This window comes from Falco biarmicus, chromosome 2 (assembly GCF_023638135.1).
Source record: "Falco biarmicus isolate bFalBia1 chromosome 2, bFalBia1.pri, whole genome shotgun sequence".
NCBI lineage: Eukaryota > Metazoa > Chordata > Aves > Falconiformes > Falconidae > Falco > Falco biarmicus.
Window position 1 is genome coordinate 113,823,688 of NC_079289.1, and position 18,540 is coordinate 113,842,227.

Here is an 18,540-nt window from a genome sequence, read left to right on the forward strand (position 1 = left end):
CCCACATCTCAGATGATCTCAGATTCTCCCAAGGTACAGAAACGCTCTCTGAAGGCATTGCAGTTGGTTGGCTAGCCCAAGTCACCTTCTGCTCTAATAGACACAGCGGATTAACAGAGCTGCGCCCCATCACAGCCGGGTTCATTCAAAACCTGGAGGCCACTCGCACAGTTACGGTGACAACTTCTCAGCGCACTTAGCACTACCTATACTGTCACGATTGCTGCACAGAATAAGGAGGTTTGCTGGAGGGTGCTGTGCAGTGTTAAGACTTCAAATAACTTTAAAAACATTTCTTAAACACACCAATAGACATACGTACTTGTCGCATGATTTGCATCAAAGCTGCGTACAATTAGAAATTGCATCCCAACGCTTCCGTGACGGTGGCTCAGCTGTGCTGTGGGTGATGACTGAGGGAAGAGGCTGACTCTAGCTCATAGAGTCACAGAGTCACAGAGTTCCTTGCAAAGCCCGTCTGTGCTACAAGACTCCCCGTGTTCACAGTCTGTCTAACAGAGCTGGCTTTACGCTGCAGCCAGAAAAATAAAGGACAGCCCGCTAAGCTGCATTTATGCTACAGCTTCTCCTCCTCCCCTCCAACCCCAAAATTTCTGCACCAGCTCAGCACCGAGACACTCAGGTAGAAGAGACACCCGGGCAACTACCATTTAGGCCTGCCCTTGGCTTATGGAAACAGCCGCCGGCAGTAAGTAGGGTGCTCCCCACAAAATACTGACATGGTTGAACTGGTGGGTAAAACAGAGCTTAAAAACAAAACCTTTGAGGACTGCGTTTTTGGCTGCATATTTTGGGAGCTATGAGCTGGCCAGTATTTCAACAGTTGCTTCTCACACAAAGATGGTTTGCACCAGTAGCGTGATATTGTCCTGCGGTATTTGCTGATTTCAGTTTCATGGCCGAGTGAAAGAATGCCACCTACCAAAACACCAGCCCCACCTCTCAAAGTGACTGGACATCTTTCAGATGCGAGGAGGGACTAGTATCCAAGAGCTGGCTGGGAGCACCCATCCTGGCACCCATCTGTCTGCGCTTTACAAACTTTACAAACCTCCTGTCTCTGGGTAGGCAGAGTACCTCAGCACCTCTGCTTAGCCTGCCACATCTGCTGAGGCTGCAGCTGGCACGGCTGTGCGGTCAGGCGGTACAGAAGTCAAGAATGGTTTCAGTCACGTTCACTGCACAGGCCATCTTCTTTCTGTACGTCCCTTCTTCCTACTCCTGCCTCAAATTCAGGCCTTCCAGGATCCGCTTCAAGGCGCAGCGTGCAGTAAAACCTGCTTTCTCTTTACTTTTGGCCTTCCCTCCCCAGCTGCCTCTATTACTCCTAAACCTTTCTCCTAAATACTTAATTTTCTCACACTTCCTCGTACTTCAGCCTGGAATCCTGAAGCCGTTTAACCCAGGAATTCACCATTGTCTCCAGGTCTTCTTCCAGCCTGCCCCTTTATCCTCGCAGCGATCATTGTTCCCTGGTGAGTCACAGACACCACCACCCCCCTTCTCCCCTCCAAATGCCTCCTGAACAATCTTCTCTTTTCCAAAGCCTGTCAAAACCAAGCCCAGCAGGATTCCCTACACCAACCTGACCTGGTTACAATACCTCCTGGAACTGATCCTCCAGCTGTCTGTGAAATTTCTGTCGAAGTGCCACTTCTTTATGCAGTACCATTAGCAGAAGATTAATAAATAATGCACAGGAATAACACAATCTCCAATAAACAACGTACTACTACTCCTACTTTCTTAAGTGAACAACAGGGATCCTAAATCTGATCTCTCCCTCCAGCTGTTACCCGATCCTCATCTCAGCTACCAAACTCTCTCCTCCCTCCCCTGGCAAGCCTGTCATTCCTTTCTTTCCAGATGCCAATGCCTTTGCTGCTACCTCCTCCAGCCCAAGTACACTAGCAGACACGAATGCGAGCACCCGTAAAACACGAACGTGAGCACCCATACAAGACGAACGCGAACACCCATACAACACGAACGCGAGCACCCATACAACACGAATGCGAGCATCCATGCGCATACCAGGTTGTGTGTTGAAAATGCACACACTTCCATACGCTGCAATACAGTAGCCCACGGCCCACGGAATCATATTTGGCTATCTGCTGGAACCCCTGCAGGAAGAGGTGAGTTGGAGGAGATCTTCTAATGGAAACAAAATCACTGAACCTAAAGTCTGAGCAAGACAGTGGTAGATATATGATCAGGGCAGTGTTCAGCAGAAGCACACATTGGGCCCAGGGGGCCTCTCTGAATGGCATCTTCAGCGTTAAAAGGGAGGAATTCAGGAGCTTTAGATCAGAAGTGCATCCCAAACGGGCATTAGACTCTAATAAATAAGACGCTTTACACTGACAGAGTGCCAGAAACCTCCTAACATCCTCCCCAAGCTCTGCAAACAGGCGTCTCTTCAGTTGTCGGTGGTTGGGATGGCAGAAACCAAGCAAACAAGCTCCCTACGTAACAGAGGGGGGAAGGGAAGCAACGTCCTGGTGGAGGAATGTGAAGTCACAACCACTACAGAAAGCACCATGAATGCTCTAATTTGGGACTACAATAAGTCCTTCAGGACAGGGACTGTCGCTTTCCGGTGTCTGGACAGCACACTGCACGACGGGACTCCAGTCCCGTATCAGCACTTCAGTATGCAGTGTACAAATATTTACTGTCACCAGCAGCCTGCAAAGAGAGGCCGTCTCAGATGGACCTCCCCAGGGGCATCTGGAGGGGATGACAGAGTTTTGAGTCAGTGACCTAAGATCCAGGCTTGGGAAGCTCGCTGGCAGTCACAGTTCAGTATGTCCTCCTTGCAGACAGGTTCTCTCAGTTATTTTCAAACACCAGTTTGGGGGGTTTAACACTTCTTTTTTTTTTTCCAGAGCAAATCCCATACTCTTATCCAGGGTCTGCCTACACGCAGAGGTCCAGTTGGTGGGTAGCCCTGTATGGCCCTATAAGGTCAACCCTGTATGTGAAAAGAAGAGGCACAAAGCGCAAGGAAACGGGCCAGAAATAATCAGACTCTCATTCTCCCAGCAAGCCAGCTACCGGAAAACAGCCAGGATCCCAGCAGCAAGATGGCAGGAGAGTGGGGAGCCTGCCCCTGTTCCCTCCCAGCCTGAACATCTGGGTTTGTACCAGCTGCATTTCCAAAAGGAAAGCAAAGGGGCTGCTGCTTACTGCTGGCAGCTGCCAGGTCCGTATCCTCAGCCCTCCCAAGAGCCCTGGCTCAGGCTCTTGTTGCGCAAGGCAAAGATGCATCCCTAAGTCTGAGGTTTAGAAACAAGATGCATTTATTTGTTATTATTTTCAGTTATCTAGAGTGCGGTAAAGGTCAGAACACTTATCTTCTGGGTCTGGTCCCTGCTCCCACTCATGTGATTCAAAACCAATTGAATGCTTTTTTTTTCATACTTCTCAGACAGAAAAAATCCAGTGGGAATGAAACCTGATACAGGGCATTTTCTAAAGAGGATCTGTGGGAAACAAGGATCCACCGCAATGGGAGGAAGGGGAGGCTTGTAGGCATTCCTGGGGACCTCCTCCCCATTAGACACAATGAAACATGAATAAAGATGGGTGGGGAGGCCACAGCTTTTTACCTAAGTTTTAACCTAAGCTCATCTCGAGGACTGGAGTGGACGTATCACCTACATGACAGCCCCAGCGCTGCCTTTGGGGTGACAAGACTCAAGGACAAAGCTGAATGTCCTGTGCCCTGTGCACGGGCTGCTCCATAATCTTCAAGATTAATTTATGCAAAACACGGGAAGACGTGCTTTTTCCTTTTGCAGTGAATGACTTCATTAACCTTTCAGGAGCTTGCCAACAGTGAAGTAGAAGCAATGGGAAAATCACTCTTCTGGGGGAAGGGGACTTCTGCTGTGTTGCTAACAGCACGTACCTGGGAGAGGCCAAAGACCCCAGCAGATGATGGACCCTGATCCAGAAGTGCTCTGCCTTCCCCCTCTGCTCTCCCAGCCACCCTCCAGTCTCTGCCCTGCTCTTGCAATGGTCCTTCTCCCCTAGCTGCTGACAGCTTATGGCGTGACCAGAGAGACAAGAAAGCTAGATGAGAAGGCAGACTAAGGCAGAGGAACACGATTTTGGAAAGAGTCTGGAAAGAGACCTAGCCCAGAGGCAGAGCAGGAGGGAGAGAGCAGGTAAAACAGGTGAAGCAGGTACAGAGAGGGAGAGAAACAGCTGTGGGAAAAAAGGGAAAAGGTGTATGGCACCTTGCATGGAGCACGAGGGATACCATCTCAGCATGCTAAGGAAGGGTCGGTCTGTCGTAGACACAGAAGGGAGAAACTGGGAACTGTCTGGGTAGGATTGCTGAGGCTCGGCTCGTGACTTTTATGAGCCTGAGATTGAGTCATGCCTGGCAGGGGCAAATGTTGGTGCTACCCAGAAATGGAGCTAAACTCCACTGGAGGCCAGAAAGTCACCATGATGCCCTGTCCTGTAGGACTCCTGATGAACTTCAATATGTGACCATCTGTGTGACTTCTTCATGCCTTGCCATCAGGAACAGCTGATGAGCCCTGATTCGGCCAGCTCTCCCATCAGCCTAGCTGCAGCCACCTCTCCCTGCCCTGGGGAAGCGACTTCTCCATGCCACATGTCCTCGTGGGAGGCAAAACACAGTCCATGAAGGGATATCCAAAAACCCACCACCTTTCAACTGTCGCTGCTGGCCAGGATCCTTGCAGCCAAAACCCCATCCCTGCAGGGAGATGGTTAAATAGTCTGCATCCACTCCAGCTGACTTGGAGGAAACTCTATCTGGAATCAGATAGTGGGACAGCCTCTGCATGGGATCAGGTGGCTCCCTCCGGCAGATGGGGAGAGGGATTCTCCCTAACTCAGTGACCCTGCTGTTCCTGTCCTGTCAAAAGAGCTACTCTTCCCCTGCTAAGCGCAGGTCTCCCAGGAACAGAGCACAGCTGTGCCAGTGGCTTGTGGGCTTCAGTGCAACTCTCCAACAAGATGCTGAGACCTTCGGTGTGAGCCCTCTCCCTCCCCCGTCACGGCTTTCCCTGGTAGAGCAGAGGGCCCTGAACTCAGCTGGGAGCGATGTGGTGGGACAACCACCCTCCTCTTGACAAGCACAGGCGTCTCCCAGCAGCCAGGCAGCACACCGTCCACGTTTTCAGGGCAGAGGGTAGGGAGTAGGACAACAGGTCAGGACCAGAACAAGTCGCGAGGCCATGTCCAAGGAGGTAAAAAGTGACGTCAGGAGACAAAATTTGTGACTACAGACTTCATCAGGCTTCCAGGCAGAAATAAAGTACTCGGTCATCGAAGTGACACCGTGCTGCAGCTCAGAACAAGACCCGAGGCAGCCCCATCCCAAGCCGGCGGCACACAAGCGCAGGGAGTCTCACCGTGCGCCGTCACAGGGCGAGCTCCACCGTGCCTGGCCAACGGCAGGGCCATGGCCGCGGCGGCAGGCTGTCCGGCCGGTACGCCTTGTCCTTCTCGCCCAGGCCCCGGCCAGCCAGCCCCACCGGCAGATCCCGTGCGGCCAGGCTGCAGGGACACACAGCTGGGGACAACGGACAGGGGTCCGTGGCAGACAGACGTGTAAGGGAGGAATTTGGGGGATAAACTAGAGAGAGGCGATAGGAAGAGTGCGCGGTGCATCAGTAGTGGGGGAGGGTAGAAGATACAGGGTGAGAGAAGAAAATGACATGAACAGAAGGAAGGGAGCTGCAAATAGAAGGGGATATGGAAACAGCAGAGAGAGACAGATTGCAAGAGCGGTGGAAGTAGAGGAGACCTAGAGGGACAGAATATAATAAGAACTCTTAAAATGAGGAGAGGGAGAGGGAGAGGGAGAGGGAGGTGGAGAGGAGGGGGAGAGGGAGAGGGAGGGGAAGGGGGAGGGGGAGGAGGAGGGGAGGGGGAGAGGAGAGGGAGGGGGAGAGGGAGGGGGAGAGGGAGGGGGGAGAGGGAGGGGGAGAGGGAGGGGGAGAGGGAGGGGGAGAGGGAGGGGGAGAGGGAGGGGGAGAGGGAGAGGGAGAGGGAGAGGGAGAGGGAGAGGGAGAGGGAGAGGGAGAGGGAGAGGAGGGGGGGGGGAGGAATAGGGATTTATGGTCTCCCAAAGAAGGCAGATGAAAACCCTGCATATTTTTCTCCTTGGCTTTCAATGATTTTGTGGAAGCAGAGCGAAGACTTGTCATCTTCATTTTAAGAAGGGAGGAACTAAGGAGCAGAGACTGAGAGAGGCAGTCAATGAGTGAGATGGTAGAAAGGAGCTTAGCTCTCTGCTTATGAGCCTTCGGTCAAAGATACACGTGAAGAACAGTCCTGACTTCTTTTTCCTGAGCCCACCAAAGAGCCCACTACCCAAAGATGGTAGGAAGAGGGCCTGCTAGAAGAACAAGAGATAACCCAAAGAAACAGGAAAAACAGAAGCACCTGCTCTTTCTCGCCAGCACCAAAGCCTCTGAAGATCCGGACTTAGACGTATTCAGAGTACATTAACACAGAACACACCAAAACAAGCACCGTCTGAGTGCTTACATGGAGAATTACCTGCAGGGAGAAGAAGTTGCAGTGTGGGTTCAGGTACTTGCTAACCCTACCAGCTTACAGCCAGCTGCAAGGAAAACCAAAGAGGGGTGCAGGGGAGGCTGTGCGACGGGGCTCTGTTCCTGCAACACTCACTAACGTCTTCATTTGCAGCTTTTTCCTTTTTTAGGTATCTAATATTTATCCAGTTTAATTTGTACCACCTTTGCATTTCAACTGCCACTATGGTAAACAGGCTTTTTTGTGTGTACAAACCAATACCAAGCCCCCAACGCCACGTACACCCCAGCCAAATACAGTTTGTCAGAGCCCTGAATAAACCATATAATCCGGTGCCTGCTTGCACTGCCGTACACACACGGGCAAACAGAGCTTTCCAGTTACTCATTGCACACAGGAACCCAAAGGTTCCGGTATTTTCCTAACCTCAGACAACACTACTTTATGGCTTGCTAGGGCAGGAATTGTCTAGGATTCCCTCATCAATGAGTGACGAAGGTCTCTCTGCTATAAACTGATGTTAATGGCAGGTTGTGTACCTTGTTTGTTTATTGCTGAGGAGGAATGTTTGTCGTGGCTGTCAAGTTTATAAAAATATTTCCATGACTTCAGACAGCTTGGCATTTTTACATGCAGCTGAGAGAGTGGGTGAACGTACAGATGAAAAATTGAAGAAGCATTATTAAGGCAGGGAAAAGAGTATCTCCTAGCACTACCAAGACGGCTTAGAAAGGCCAGGAAGGTCAGAGATATTTCTGAATAAAATGCATTTTTTTTCCCCCTCCAGGGTTTCTGAAAAGCTGGCAATAATTAAGCATTACAACACCTTTCTGGAGTAGATAAGTCAGCTGAGGCCACCTGAGGTTAAAGGACTTGCCTGTGATCACACACAGCAAATCAGTGGCAGAGAGGAGAATTAAACCCAACAGGCTTAGCCTCCCTTGCCCGAGCCCTACACTCCTGGATGATGTCCAGATCAAAGGACAGGAGCTGTGCCCACTGTAGACCTGACTGTCAAGCACAGGTCCTCCAAGACAGTACAGCAATTGGGCGAAAAGCTGAGCGGCAGGCATCCGCCCTAACTTAAAGATGGTAATTGTGAAAACAAGTGACAGAAGGCTGGGAAGCAGTGCCTAGTTACGAACTGTGGTGCCAAGTGGATTAAATATACATCGATGGATTCAATTACAAAGAGCAGCATGCAAAATGGAAGTGACTGCAGTCAAGGACCCAGGATGGCAAGAAGTAACCCCAAAATACAATCGTGGTTTTCAGTAGGAAGCAATCCCTGCTTCCAGACCTCGTGGAGAAGGTACAGCCTTTAGTCTCCAGGGGGACTGTCCCAGGCCACCCCAGGCAGTGAGCTGACAGTGACAACCAAGCCCGAGGGCTAGTGAGAAGCCTGCAGGACTCAGGTTTAGTGGGCTGAGAGAGATCCATATCACCTAATGCCGAGAAGCCCTTTGTTATCGCTGTCACCAGAGAAGCCGGGAGAGTGAAGTGGTGGAGAAAGTAAGCTATTCCCCTTCCCTGTTCCCCCCACCCTGGCCACCCCCCACCTCGCCAGGGCAGGGATGAGATGCATCCACTGAGCGAGGAGGAGGAGGAAACCTGTTCCACGTTTTGGGGGTCCACCCTGCCCTGGGCCAGAATATTCAGACACAGCCTCAGTCACATCAATATTGAGCCCTGCATCCCTCGGTGCCCAAATGCATGTTCTGTTTTGGGGGGGGGGGGGGCTGAAAGTACCCTGAAAGAATTTGGCAGAAGGCAAGGCCAGATCCTGACACCACCGATCAACCCGATGGTTCAATAGTCCTTGTCTGCAGTGGGAAGAGCAGCTCTCCTTCTTCGTCCATGCATCTCCCCAGGATTTCAAAGACTTATGAAATTATCATTGCAAGCCCCCGCCCAACTTCCCCCTGCGCTTACCACGACACAAGCACTACCCCAATCACTAGTAATACTTTAATTTCCTCCCTCTTCTTGGAGCAAAAATAGCAAGGATAATCATTCAGCACTCCATACACACAGCTGCCACCTGAAAAATGCAGGTGAACGCAGTTAAATGGAAAGGTAAGTACAATCTCAGACCATTTTTTGTACCTGGAGAACTAGACCAGCAGTATTTTGCATGCAAGATTACAGGTCTGTGTGTAGTTGCATTTTCACATTCCATTACTGCAATTGCACACAGCCAGTTACGTGCCTTAGCAGCAGCTTACAAAAGCAATTGCTGCTAAACATACAAAATCCAGCCCCCAGATGCACACGCACAAGACTAAAAAACTGGTCCTTATTTTTCTGCTACAGAAAAAAAATGTATTTGCTAGCTGCCTGCCCCCCGCGCAAACAGCACACCAGCTTATTTCCTTGCACTTGTATTTGTATGTCAATCCACATATTCATTTGAGCCTTGCAATAACCTAAAATGTATACAGCATTTTCAATTAGAAGCTTCTCAAAAATGCAAAAAAGGCCCCAGTTTTTGCATAAAAAATTCTTCTCCCAGCAAGCAACTGTAACCACCTCTCCAGCTAGAACGTACTGTCTGTTTAAGGCTCCAGAGAAACACAGCGCTAACCCTTTAAGACAGTAAGAGATGAATACTTTTTTTCATTTAAACTATAGGGGAGTTTTACCTAGATAGACTGCAATTTCCTGAGCTAGAGTCTGGCAAAGTGCCCGGGGCTAAGACACCCCCCCCCCCCCCTTCCCTCCTCCTTTTGGCAAAAATTACCACGGCGTCTTTAATAGAAGTAGTTTTTAGGGCTTTGTTTTTACAAAAGATGCTGAGACAAAACTCAGTTGTAAGCAAGCCCAGGTAGCGCAGAACCTCTTCCAAGAACTAAACTGATGTGTGACATCCTAAGCGTACTATCCCCAAACACCCTGCTGAGGGATGGTTCAGCACTGAGTCAGAGGGAAGCGGGCTGAATCACAACTAGCCATTCCTGCAAACTGCTCTCCCCACCCCCCCCACCCCAAGTTTACAATCCGAGCAGTGACCAGGTTGCTGTTAGCTTGGGAAAGCTGATGAGATCACAGTCTGGGGAGATACAGCCTCAGACAGCCTCAAGTTTTTGTTAATCAGCTCCTTGTTTTGCGTGGAGACAGGGACAGCAGTTGTTATACCAGGTTTACCATATGTTTATAATATTGTTGTTATGGGAATACATGTACAGTCCATGTCACTGGCAAGTTGCGCTGTTTTCTGCTGGAAGGACAAAACAGAATTCACTGTCCAACAGAGCGCCGAGTGTGCGCATACTTCTAGCAAAATTTATCGTAGCATGAGTCACGCTTGGTGCAAAACCGCATGCTTTCTTCATGTGATGGTGTGCGAGCCCGCCGTCGCGTCTGCTCAGGGGCACGCGGCGCTTCACAGTGGTACGCGAGCCATTCAGCACGCTGCTCCTTCCCTGGGAGGTGGGCAAGGCATCACCCCCATTTCGCAGATTTCAGCAGGAAGATCGATCCCAGCTTTAAAGCGATTTGCCTAAGGCTGCCCACAAAATCAGTGTCAGGAACGCGAGCTCTGAGAGACCTCTGTGTCTGAGACCGCCAGTGCTCAAACGGGACAAGCGAAGGATCAAGCAGGGGTGACGTTAACTCAGGTACATAACTCCGCATCGCAGAGCAAAAATATTTGCTCCTCCATGTGCCCCAAAATGGTGTTTAGGGCAGTGAGTTTGCTTACAGGACAGGGGCATAATGTGTTCACATGTGTCAGACTGTTACCAAAACTATGATGCCCGAGATGCCTGCACCTTTAGGTGTAGAGCAGGGAGCATCGGCGGTGCTCGCACCTCCGTGGGTAAGAGCAATGTCGGTGGCTCGAGTGCCTCTGCCACGCAGGAGCAGCACCGAGTAACTGCTGAGGAGAAATCCGCTTGTCTGACGGCCCCACCGCCACAAAACCCAGGTTGAAGGAGCGAAATACGCTTTGTTTACTGCCAGCCCCACCAACTCCTGAGCTGCTGCCGAAGATCTCAGAGGCGAGAGCAGCTGATGGGAGCAACACACAACCAGTTCAAAGGAAAACCGATTTACCCGTTTAGTCTCCTTCTAGACATCAGCAAACAGCGTAAGAAATGGCCAACTCCCCTCCCCGCCCCCATGCCCTGCCCCCCCACCCCCCCCTCAGCCCTGACACGTTGCCATTTTCTGTCCCCGTCTCCATGCAGCTAGTCACATCCCATGCTGTAGTTGAGGAGCAGCGTGCAGGGTTTAATTGTGCACACGCTCTCCGGGGAAGGGCGGCATGGGATGCAAACGACTGTCCACAAAGGAGCGGAGGCAGGAGGCCAAGGCTGGTTACTGGCCTCGAGTCATACTTGCTGATCGGCGCGTCGAGGATTTTAAAGCGCATAGCTGATCAGATCAGCAGCTTGTCCTAGAAGGAGAAAAGTGACATAAAATATGCACAAGCCTTCCTTCTGTCCTGACAGCAGGTTAAGTTTTCAGATGATGTGGAAACAGCAGCCTGCTCTCCTCCCCCCAACATGGTCTCCTCTCGTGCCTTTGCTGCAGCGCTGCCATCTCGTTCCCGACTCCCAAGACTCCACTCCCTCCCCAGCCTTCATGCTGAGGCTCAGGCTCTGGCCAGGGGGCTCCATGCCACTGTTTTCATGCCCACTCAGCCCTCGGCCTTTCTTCTCAGCATGCCAAGCAGGGGCTCATTAGTGTTCTCTGTTGTTAAGCTTTTGTGCCTCAAGCCCATCCAGCACCAAGCCGGAACAGAAAGGGCATCAAATCCCCATCCAGGGGGGTGCAAAACTTCCCCACGCTGCCAGCCCAGCTGGAATTCAAACAGGTGATCCCAGATAGGAAAGGTGGAGCATGCACACGTGTGACCCGTGCATGCAAGAGCAGCATGCAAGCTCTGTCTGCAATGAGCAGCCTCTTCCCAAAGAGAGCAACTTCAAGTATGTCTGACCCAAGACTGGTCCCCTGCGTGTGTATGTGCATAACATTTTTATGGTGTCGATTGTGTGCACGACGTCTGTGGTATGTGCCTGTTCTGTCATGGGAACGCTGCTGCTGTGAATGGAAAAGCCAGAACATGGCACATACTAGTTTGAAGCCTTAGCCGTCATTCACATCTTAATTCGTGCTGTCGTGAAGTTGGCTGTCAAATACTACCATTACCAGGCTGATAGAATAAGCTATTATGTAAACTGAGGAAAACACAAGAATTGGGCCGTGTCTGTGCAGGAACCACGCTGTGCACGTTGCCCCTCAGGAGGAAGAATGTGCTACACAAGCAGGTGTGTTTGCACAGACTTGCTGTTTCCGAGCGTGCAGAGGGGCTGGGTACATGGGAGCATTCACCATGAAGCCTTATTTCATCCTCACACGTATTTTCACAAGGGATGGATATTTTGCCCTTCCTGTTGCCAGATACCAGCATAACGAACAGAAATCTACAAAGGCATTTGAACAGAAGGTCCCCCTACCAGAGAAACCACCTCTGGAAAAGGCAAGGCACGCGCGCTCTCTCCGTCCCCTCAGCTGCAATCCTTGTCTGAGCCACTGTCACCCCTTGAGCTCGCTACAAAAGACCTCCTCCCCCTACCAACCACCCCAAACTCCGCCGAGCCAGAAAACTCGACCTCTGTTTTCATCCATGGTGAAAAGTCCTGCTACACCGCATTCAGCTTAGCTACGCTCCATCCCTGCTCGTGTCCTGATTCAATTCAAAATTCCCCCTCTTCTTAAAGCCCTCCAAGGAGACAGTCCAAGGTCTTCCTTGGACATCCTTCCTCCCCGCTCCCCCACCTGTCTACATCCTCCCTCTGAAGGTTTTCCACCCAGCATCAGAACCGTAGGTGCCGGAGCCGCCGCCTCCTCCTCCTCCCAGGTCCAGCTGCCTGGAACAGGCATTTTTCCTCCCTACCTCACTGCCTGACAAGTCTCCTTTCAAACACGATCTGATACTTCTCCCCCTCCTGTGACGATAAACCTCAGAGTCTTTCTCCCTGCTTCTCACATACCTCCATCACTGGACTCTATCTGACTGTAAAGCGTGGGGGATAAAGGTATCATGGAAAATGTTCCAGCAAATCATGGGGGTTTGCTTTGATTCTTTTTCTGCTTATTTATTTATTTCTTGAAGGGAGGTAACAAGTCAGAGAGAAGCTGGCTGAGATTTCTGCCGTACATTTTTTTTGCAGCAGCAAGATCCTCCATCTTCCTTGCTGGATTGAATAGGGTCTCAGGACAATTTAGACTCCCTCCCCCACCTCCCATTCCCGCTCATATTCTTCAACACATGATGCTCTCCCCCCAGCCTTTGACTGGGAAAGCAGATAGCTTCACTCTCTCCCCCTCCTTCGGCTCCTGCCTCGTATAGGTTGTACCAGGACATTAGGATGACGAACATTTGTGCAGCTCAGATTCTTGTAGGTTATTTTTTAACAAAACAACTAGAATCGACACAACCTGAATGATAGCACACGACAAACTTAAAAGACCTTGCGCGGATGTACCCAGCGCACTGGGAGGCTTTCTGCGTCTCATGCCAAAAGGCAGAAAAAAATAACCCTCCAAATTTTAACCAGACCCAGCACCGATGATGTGACGAGGCCGGGCGTGAGGATGAGGGTTTCTCTCCCCTCTGCCTTTTATGTTTGTTGGTTTGTTGGGGTTTTGGGGGTGTGTTGTGTTTTGGGGTTTTTTTTTGCTCTTGCACATTATCGACCCACCAACTGTAGGTTAACAGCCACAAAACCTCCAGGCAGGCAGCGGGCAAAGCAAGCCGGCTTCGCACCGCCGCTCTCACGCCGAGCCGGGCATTGACTTGCTGACAAACGGCGACGGGAAACACCGATGGGTTAAACCTCCCAGCATCCAGGAGGGAATAAAACACCCATGTCCCATCCCCGGGGCAGACTGCCCGGGCGTGCCCGGCTCCGGGGGGCTGGGGCAGTGACAAAAGCCCCCCCCCGCCCCGCCGCCCCCCCCAGCCGCCGGGACAGGAGCCAACAGGTGGAAGGCGCTTTCCGTCCCTGCCGCGCTCGCTGCCGGCTCTGCCTCCCCCCGCGCTGCTCCCGGGATCGGCGGCCGGGGGGAAACTGAGGCACGGCGCGGCGGGGACGGCCGCCGACCGGCCGCGGCGAAACTTTCCGCCCCCCACCCCCCCTCCCCATCCCCTCCCCGGGCCGGGGGAGCCGGGCAGCGCCGGGGCTGACTGCGGCACAGCAGCCGCCCGCCCGCATCACACGCCGGCGCGCACACGCCGCCCCCCGCCGCCGGGCTGGCAGCCGCGCCGCGCCGAGCCGGGGGAGCCGGCAGCGGGGAGGCGGCCCCGGGGGCGGCGGCGCCAGCCATCGGTTCCCCGCCGGCAGCGCGGCGCGCAGGGCTGCCCGGGGGCGGCGGGGCCGACCGAGCCGAGCCGAGCCGAGCCGAGCCGGGGCGGGCGGCGGGGCCGGCGCTTACCTGCCTCAGGCGGCGAAGGCGCGGAGCGGCATGTCGGGGGGCGGCGGCGGGGAGCGGGACCCTGCCGGCGGCGCGGCCTGCGCTGGCCGGGCGCTAGGGCAGCATCAAGGCAACTTAGGGGGAACCCTTGCGGGGCCTATTGTCTGCGCGGGGCGGCGGGGCGGCGGGGCGGCCTCCCCCCGCGGGCGCCGCGGCGTTTGGTACGGCCCAGGCATTCATGCCAAGCGGCTTTCACACATGGAGGCTTGTCTCCAGCGGCTGCTGACAAGCCACAAACAAGACGTCCCCCTCCCTCCTCCTCCTCCTCCTCCTCCTCCTCCTCCTCCTTCCCTCCTCCTCCTCCTCCTCCGGCCTCCTCCATGCGAACTCCCAACTCCGGTGACAGGCGGGCGGGCCGGGCCTCGCCGCCGCCTCTCCCCGCACGGCCCCGCGGGGGCAGGGGGAAGGCCGCCCGCCGCCTCCCCGGGAAAGCGGCACGGCAGGCCGCCTTCCGCCGCCCAGCCGGGCCGGGCCCGCCGGGGGGCTGCGGGGGTCCCGGCCTCCCCTCGGCCGGCGTGCCGCGCTCCGGAGGAGAGGCGAGCTGTAACCCTGCGAAGTAAATGGTACATGTCCCCCGCCACCCGCCCTGGCCGCTAGCTGTGGCCACCGTGCCCCGGCTCCCCGGGCGGCCTGACGGACAGAGGAGCCGGCGCGGAATTGTGCCCCGTCGCCCCCAGGGTCGCCCAAATGACGGCGCCGGCCCAGCGGGGGAGACCCAGCGCCCGGGCCTGGGGCCAGCTCCGGCCTGCAGCCCCCAGCCCCCCTCACGGCGGCCAGAGGCTGGGGAGAAGGGCTTGAGGAGGAATCGTGAAAAAACAAAGCCCTCGTGGGCGCCTCAAAATTTTCGCAAGCCCCTGGCACCGTTAACGGTGGGGGCGAGGGGGTTCTCCAGTGGGAAAGTTGGGCTATCTCCAGGCATGGCCAACCTGAGACATCCGGGAAGGGTCTTGCCCACCAGCGGGGCCACGTTGGGTCCGGGCTTGCAGAAATTCGGAGAAAGTTTTGTGGGTGGCTTCAGCTGAGAGGGTTCCCCGGACACTGGGGTTTGTACACCCTCCGTCCAACAAAAGCTAAACCAAAACACAGCCGGCGTGAATCGTTAAACCCTGTGCTGCCTTACGTACGGGTTCAGCACGGTTCAGGCGGCCCAGAAAGCAAACCACGTGACCGACTGTCATACGTTTCATAACGAAACCACAAAACTCAATCTCAGAAAACACAGCCCTGTCCAGGGACAACAACAGTTTTTTTCTGTGAGTCTCAGCAGAAAAGGTCTGCGGAGCCCAGAAGAGTGTTGCACAAGCATCGGCTGGTTTCATTTAATAAAAATAATTATAATAATCATAATAATCACCACTTGGATGGCTCTTTTTTTGTCCAATGATCTCAAAGACACTTTACTAACCCAAGCAAGTATTTTTATCTAAATTTAACAAGAGGTAAAACAGACTCGGGCTGATGAAGTCACCTACCCAAGGTCATCTCCTGATCCTGCAGCAGAAGGGAGAACGCACGTTTTTGAACTCGAGCGCTGAAGAGAAAAGCCACTTCCCAAAACCAGAGCTCCTACAACCCCCCCAAAACTCAAAAGTTTTACACGAGTCAGGGCTTCACTGTGAGAAATTTTAACCAGGTCTAATTTGTAGCTTGGATACTAGGACAGATGCAAATGAGGTGCTTCCCAGGAAAGAGAAATAGAGGTCAAGCGGGGAAGGAAGACTGTGACCAAGAATGACTGGGGAGAAAGGAGAAGTGGAGGAGCAAAGCCAGGAGAGAAGGCTGGAAAATCAGAGACGCTCTTACAAATTTCCCAGCTGGAAGACCAGGGCTAGCGCCAAGAGATCTGGGTGAAACGACTGAAGGCAACGTGGAGAACATGGAAAAGGTGGAAGAACCTACAGTCTAGAATTTGACAGGCAGGAAAATTAAATCAAACCGTCTGCGGTCAGGCACTTGGGAGTTGGCAGAGCACGCTCTCACCAAAGCCTTGGGCAAAGGTGTCAGTCACTCCCCCTTGAGCAGGCTGCCCGAGTGCTCCCCTCAGCAGGACTCTCACCTGGGTGAGTGCTGGGAGCTGGCACTTGCAGGCCCTCAGAAGAGGATGGCTGCCACACTCGACCTGTTGGAAGCAAAGCCAGATTATGTGCAGGGTGGTCGTCGTGTCCGGCTTCATCTGCAGTTGCTGCAACGGGACACAGGGCAGCAGCTGTGCCTACTGGTGCACAGGGTTCTGCAGTAAGGCTCTGACCCCTCTCCTGAGCCTATCTATCATCCAGCTCAAGGTTTCTGAGACTTCTAAGAGAGAGGAAAAGCCTCTCTGTATTGTCACAGGTTGAAGCCTGATTGTTTCAAGTACCCACATTCTGCTAATGGAGAAAAACAACCCTGGGCTAAACTTACCTTCTCTGGGCACAGCTGTGCCCGATAACTAGCCTTTCTCTACTGCTCCAAGTATCACTCTTTCAGGTTGTTTTTGAACCTTGATGGAGATGACTTGGTCTTCTTTTCCAGTCCCTGGACTTCCTAATGCCTAATCAGCCCTGGGTGAGGCTGTATCTCCTTGCAACTGATGAGAGCTGCTGCTCTTGGCAGGGTAGATTTTCCCTCTTCCTTCATTTCCATAACGTTTCTCTTCTGTTTACTTTCCCATTGCTCTCCTCATGGCCCCAGTTCAGGACGGCATGTAAGCACATGTTTAATCTCATTGATCTCATGGCACTCCATGTACGAAGGAAAACATGGGTCCCTTTGCCCAGTGACTGTTTATGAATTTTATGTTGAAGACACATGAGGTAAAAGTCAGAAGTGGTCACTCGAGAGTGGACTGGAGCGTGGGCTTCCCCCTCCTCTCTGCCAAAACTCCAAATAGCCAGGCTGGTGATTCCTGCAGATGCTTCCTCTCCGGGGTGTGTGTGTGCCCAGGGAAGCCACAACTCTTTTAAGAAAATCATTAACGCCTTTGGCAGAAGAGGTGAGCATGCCCTCTCTCTCCAAAACAGCCTTCGGGAGCTGGAGCGCATCCATGGGAGATGCAGACAGGAAAGCCCTGGGGCAGAGGAGGCAGTGCAGGCTGGGTCTTCCATATCCTCCTTGGGTGCTTTAACCCCTTTGGACACTGCGCCTTAAAAAGAAGCGTCATCCTCTCTGGGGGCTTGCACAGAGCCCATCCTGGAGGTATGCTCCTTCAGGCAAGGAGGTGTTTCATGTCCAGCTTCTGCTGCTGCTGCTGTTGTGCTTAACCTTGTCAAGTGGGAGGCTTTCTCAGATCAGTGGGGAGCAGAGCTGCTGAAGCCATGGGGCCTTGCTGTCAAAGATGCTGGACCTGAGGGCTCTGGGCATCCCCAGCACCAGGCATGAGCTCAGCAAGGGGTTGCAGGATCATAATTTGCTTTCAGACATCTAAAATTCACCTGTCTCCTGCTTTAGGAGACTAAGAGCTTCCTTTTGTTTGGCTCATCATCTGTCAAGTAGGAATTACAATGCCTTTTTCTTGCACTTCTATTTATTTAGATTATATGGTGAGGGATTTTGGGGAGGAGCAGGGAAATAACACCTTTTCAATATGTGCATGTACAATGTCTTGTATCATAGGACCCCAACCACAGTTACATTGTTTAGGTGGCTGCTGTAGAACAAGGAGCATGTAACAGGGTAGTCTAGCCTCCGTACATATGAATATACCTAAGTTTCCTTCTCTACTGCACTGAAGCATTCACCTGTTCCCTCCTCTATAAATACATGAAGAACGTGTAAAAAAAACCCTTATGTTTGTCCTGTTTCCCAAGCAGGAATGCATATACCTGCACCATATAGATATTCTGTGCATGCAGGGTAGACCAGACACCTTTAGAGTGCGCTGGGCATACTGTACATATGCAGATCACCTGCACAGCATATGCACAGCAGGTCTGACAATTTTTGGATTCGTTAGACACAGTGCATGCATGCATGCTATACAGTTCACCTCTCCAGTGTACATTCGACCTATCCTGAATTTCTGGATGTTCAGCAGCCCAGCTATCTGAAAGGCCTCATGGGCATGTGGAAATTCTGGATAAATGTGTGCAGGTAGTGAGATTTCTTCCCAACAAAATTCCCAGGTGGAGAAAGACAAGATGTCCAGGGAAATATGCACACGTGGAAGCTCACGATGCTGAAGAAGAGGGGGTGGTTCATCTGTACCTGTGCAGCAACCATCCATATCTCTTCTGATCTATGCTGCTCTGCCTTGCCTAGTACTTATTCTTCTCAGTTGAGTGCCCAGGCTGTTCTGAAAGCTGGGAGTTTCGTGTCTACTCTGCTACTCAGGATTCGCGTGGCTCTCTGTGGTTGCTCGTACACATGTATCCTGTCTCATAATGCATAAGCTGGCTGTGATTGCTGCCTGTCCCCCTGTCCCTTGCAGTAGATGCTCTGAAATGCTGTGCTTGGTCACATTTTGCAGCACTTCGGAGAATCTTCCACTCAGCCCCATTAGTTTTTCCCATTGTC

At 52.6% G+C, this 18,540-nt stretch overlaps 1 protein-coding gene across 1 annotated transcript in view; it reads right to left on the minus strand.

The window, feature by feature from the left end:
* The window catches only part of BCL9 (BCL9 transcription coactivator), a 61,165-nt gene extending 46,902 nt beyond the window's left edge, over window positions 1–14,263 (minus strand). The window contains exon 1 of the mRNA XM_056328458.1: window positions 14,011–14,263. The gene's annotated coding sequence lies outside the window, so the exon portion shown is untranslated. The remainder of the gene's footprint in view (window positions 1–14,010) is intronic.
* Window positions 14,264–18,540: the final 4,277 nt, after the last annotated feature.